The following is a 5,000-nucleotide window of genomic DNA, read 5'->3' on the forward strand; positions in this document are numbered from 1 at the left end:
GGGCCGTTTTGGCCAGTTTTTGGCCTGTTCTTGCATTGCGCGGTGACCGTCGAGAGCGGAGCAAAACGTCAGCCATCTCAGCACCCTGGAACCCCCCGGGTGGCACAGGGCTGGATGGGGCTTTCGTATAGCAGGGACGGTGCTGCCTCTCGCTTCGCTCGCTGTCCGCCGCTCGCCGCTCGCTCGTGCAGCCAAAAATGGCCAGTTTTGGCCCGTTTTTGGGCCGTTTTGGCCAGTTTTTGGCCTGTTCTTGCATTGCGCGGTGACCGTCGAGAGCGGAGCAAAACGTCAGCCATCTCAGCACCCTGGAACCCCCCGGGTGGCACAGGGCTGGATGGGGCTTTCGTATAGCAGGGACGGTGCTGCCTCTCGCTTCGCTCGCTGTCCGCCGCTCGCCGCTCGCTCGTGCAGCCAAAAATGGCCAGTTTTGGCCCGTTTTTGGGCCGTTTTGGCCAGTTTTTGGCCTGTTCTTGCATTGCGCGGTGACCGTCGAGAGCGGAGCAAAACGTCAGCCATCTCAGCACCCTGGAACCCCCCGGGTGGCACAGGGCTGGATGGGGCTTTCGTATAGCAGGGACGGTGCTGCCTCTCGCTTCGCTCGCTGTCCGCCGCTCGCCGCTCGCTCGTGCAGCCAAAAATGGCCAGTTTTGGCCCGTTTTTGGGCCGTTTTGGCCAGTTTTTGGCCTGTTCTTGCATTGCGCGGTGACCGTCGAGAGCGGAGCAAAACGTCAGCCATCTCAGCACCCTGGAACCCCCCGGGTGGCACAGGGCTGGATGGGGCTTTCGTATAGCAGGGACGGTGCTGCCTCTCGCTTCGCTCGCTGTCCGCCGCTCGCCGCTCGCTCGTGCAGCCAAAAATGGCCAGTTTTGGCCCGTTTTTGGGCCGTTTTGGCCAGTTTTTGGCCTGTTCTTGCATTGCGCGGTGACCGTCGAGAGCGGAGCAAAACGTCAGCCATCTCAGCACCCTGGAACCCCCCGGGTGGCACAGGGCTGGATGGGGCTTTCGTATAGCAGGGACGGTGCTGCCTCTCGCTTCGCTCGCTGTCCGCCGCTCGCCGCTCGCTCGTGCAGCCAAAAATGGCCAGTTTTGGCCCGTTTTTGGGCCGTTTTGGCCAGTTTTTGGCCTGTTCTTGCATTGCGCGGTGACCGTCGAGAGCGGAGCAAAACGTCAGCCATCTCAGCACCCTGGAACCCCCCGGGTGGCACAGGGCTGGATGGGGCTTTCGTATAGCAGGGACGGTGCTGCCTCTCGCTTCGCTCGCTGTCCGCCGCTCGCCGCTCGCTCGTGCAGCCAAAAATGGCCAGTTTTGGCCCGTTTTTGGGCCGTTTTGGCCAGTTTTTGGCCTGTTCTTGCATTGCGCGGAGACCGTCGAGAGCGGAGCAAAACGTCAGCCATCTCAGCACCCTGGAACCCCCCGGGTGGCACAGGGCTGGATGGGGCTTTCGTATAGCAGGGACGGTGCTGCCTCTCGCTTCGCTCGCTGTCCGCCGCTCGCCGCTCGCTCGTGCAGCCAAAAATGGCCAGTTTTGGCCCGTTTTTGGGCCGTTTTGGCCAGTTTTTGGCCTGTTCTTGCATTGCGCGGTGACCGTCGAGAGCGGAGCAAAACGTCAGCCATCTCAGCACCCTGGAACCCCCCGGGTGGCACAGGGCTGGATGGGGCTTTCGTATAGCAGGGACGGTGCTGCCTCTCGCTTCGCTCGCTGTCCGCCGCTCGCCGCTCGCTCGTGCAGCCAAAAATGGCCAGTTTTGGCCCGTTTTTGGGCCGTTTTGGCCAGTTTTTGGCCTGTTCTTGCATTGCGCGGTGACCGTCGAGAGCGGAGCAAAACGTCAGCCATCTCAGCACCCTGGAACCCCCCGGGTGGCACAGGGCTGGATGGGGCTTTCGTATAGCAGGGACGGTGCTGCCTCTCGCTTCGCTCGCTGTCCGCCGCTCGCCGCTCGCTCGCGCAGCCAAAAATGGCCAGTTTTGGCCCGTTTTTGGGCCGTTTTGGCCAGTTTTTGGCCTGTTCTTGCATTGCGCGGTGACCGTCGAGAGCGGAGCAAAACGTCAGCCATCTCAGCACCCTGGAACCCCCCGGGTGGCACAGGGCTGGATGGGGCTTTCGTATAGCAGGGACGGTGCTGCCTCTCGCTTCGCTCGCTGTCCGCCGCTCGCCGCTCGCTCGTGCAGCCAAAAATGGCCAGTTTTGGCCCGTTTTTGGGCCGTTTTGGCCAGTTTTTGGCCTGTTCTTGCATTGCGCGGTGACCGTCGAGAGCGGAGCAAAACGTCAGCCATCTCAGCACCCTGGAACCCCCCGGGTGGCACAGGGCTGGATGGGGCTTTCGTATAGCAGGGACGGTGCTGCCTCTCGCTTCGCTCGCTGTCCGCCGCTCGCCGCTCGCTCGTGCAGCCAAAAATGGCCAGTTTTGGCCCGTTTTTGGGCCGTTTTGGCCAGTTTTTGGCCTGTTCTTGCATTGCGCGGTGACCGTCGAGAGCGGAGCAAAACGTCAGCCATCTCAGCACCCTGGAACCCCCCGGGTGGCACAGGGCTGGATGGGGCTTTCGTATAGCAGGGGTGCTGCCTCTCGCTTCGCTCGCTGTCCGCCGCTCGCCGCTCGCTCGTGCAGCCAAAAATGGCCAGTTTTGGCCCGTTTTTGGGCCGTTTTGGCCAGTTTTTGGCCTGTTCTTGCATTGCGCGGTGACCGTCGAGAGCGGAGCAAAACGTCAGCCATCTCAGCACCCTGGAACCCCCCGGGTGGCACAGGGCTGGATGGGGCTTTCGTATAGCAGGGACGGTGCTGCCTCTCGCTTCGCTCGCTGTCCGCCGCTCGCCGCTCGCTCGCGCAGCCAAAAATGGCCAGTTTTGGCCCGTTTTTGGGCCGTTTTGGCCAGTTTTTGGCCTGTTCTTGCATTGCGCGGTGACCGTCGAGAGCGGAGCAAAACGTCAGCCATCTCAGCACCCTGGAACCCCCCGGGTGGCACAGGGCTGGATGGGGCTTTCGTATAGCAGGGACGGTGCTGCCTCTCGCTTCGCTCGCTGTCCGCCGCTCGCCGCTCGCTCGTGCAGCCAAAAATGGCCAGTTTTGGCCCGTTTTTGGGCCGTTTTGGCCAGTTTTTGGCCTGTTCTTGCATTGCGCGGTGACCGTCGAGAGCGGAGCAAAACGTCAGCCATCTCAGCACCCTGGAACCCCCCGGGTGGCACAGGGCTGGATGGGGCTTTCGTATAGCAGGGACGGTGCTGCCTCTCGCTTCGCTCGCTGTCCGCCGCTCGCCGCTCGCTCGTGCAGCCAAAAATGGCCAGTTTTGGCCCGTTTTTGGGCCGTTTTGGCCAGTTTTTGGCCTGTTCTTGCATTGCGCGGTGACCGTCGAGAGCGGAGCAAAACGTCAGCCATCTCAGCACCCTGGAACCCCCCGGGTGGCACAGGGCTGGATGGGGCTTTCGTATAGCAGGGACGGTGCTGCCTCTCGCTTCGCTCGCTGTCCGCCGCTCGCCGCTCGCTCGTGCAGCCAAAAATGGCCAGTTTTGGCCCGTTTTTGGGCCGTTTTGGCCAGTTTTTGGCCTGTTCTTGCATTGCGCGGTGACCGTCGAGAGCGGAGCAAAACGTCAGCCATCTCAGCACCCTGGAACCCCCCGGGTGGCACAGGGCTGGATGGGGCTTTCGTATAGCAGGGACGGTGCTGCCTCTCGCTTCGCTCGCTGTCCGCCGCTCGCCGCTCGCTCGCGCAGCCAAAAATGGCCAGTTTTGGCCCGTTTTTGGGCCGTTTTGGCCAGTTTTTGGCCTGTTCTTGCATTGCGCGGTGACCGTCGAGAGCGGAGCAAAACGTCAGCCATCTCAGCACCCTGGAACCCCCCGGGTGGCACAGGGCTGGATGGGGCTTTCGTATAGCAGGGACGGTGCTGCCTCTCGCTTCGCTCGCTGTCCGCCGCTCGCCGCTCGCGCAGCCAAAAATGGCCAGTTTTGGCCCGTTTTTGGGCCGTTTTGGCCAGTTTTTGGCCTGTTCTTGCATTGCGCGGTGACCGTCGAGAGCGGAGCAAAACGTCAGCCATCTCAGCACCCTGGAACCCCCCGGGTGGCACAGGGCTGGATGGGGCTTTCGTATAGCAGGGACGGTGCTGCCTCTCGCTTCGCTCGCTGTTCGCCGCTCGCCGCTCGCTCGCGCAGCCAAAAATGGCCAGTTTTGGCCCGTTTTTGGGCTGTTTTGGCCAGTTTTTGGCCTGTTCTTGCGTGGTGCGGTGACCGTCGTGAGCGGAGCAAAACGTCAGCCATCTCAGCACCCTGGAACCCCCCGGGTGGCACAGGGCTGGATGGGGCTTTCGTATAGCAGGGACGGTGCTGCCTCTCGCTTCGCTCGCTGTTCGCCGCTCGCCGCTCGCTCGCGCAGCCAAAAATGGCCAGTTTTGGCCCGTTTTTGGGCTGTTTTGGCCTGTTTTTGGGCTGTTCTTGTGTGGCGCGGTGACCGTCGTGAGCGGAGCAAAATGTCAGCCATCTCAGCACCCTGGAACCCCCCGGGTGGCACAGGGCTGGATGGGGCTTTCGTATAGCAGGGACGGTGCTGCCTCGCGCTTCGCTCGCTGTTCGCCGCTCTCCGCTCGCTCGCGCAGCAAAAAATGGCCAGTTTTGGCCCGTTTTTGGGCTGTTTTGGCCAGTTTTTGGCCTGTTCTTGCGTGCCGCGGCGACCGTCGTGAGCGGAGCAAAACGTCAGCCATCTCAGCACCCTGGAACCCCCCGGGTGGCACAGGGCTGGATGGGGCTTTCGTATAGCAGGGACGGTGCTGCCTCTCGCTTCGCTCGCTGTCCGCCGCTCGCTGCTCGCTCGCGCAGCCAAAAATGGCCAGTTTTGGCCCGTTTTTGGGCTGTTTTGGCCTGTTTTTGGGCTGTTCTTGTGTGCCGCGGCGACCGTCGTGAGCGGAGCAAAATGTCAGCCATCTCAGCACCCTGGAACCCCCCGGGTGGCACAGGGCTGGATGGGGCTTTCGTATAGCAGGGACGGTGCTGCCTCTCGCTTCGCTCGCTGTCC

This window comes from Musa acuminata, unplaced genomic scaffold (genome assembly GCF_036884655.1).
Source record: "Musa acuminata AAA Group cultivar baxijiao unplaced genomic scaffold, Cavendish_Baxijiao_AAA HiC_scaffold_506, whole genome shotgun sequence".
Classification (NCBI taxonomy): domain Eukaryota; kingdom Viridiplantae; phylum Streptophyta; class Magnoliopsida; order Zingiberales; family Musaceae; genus Musa; species Musa acuminata.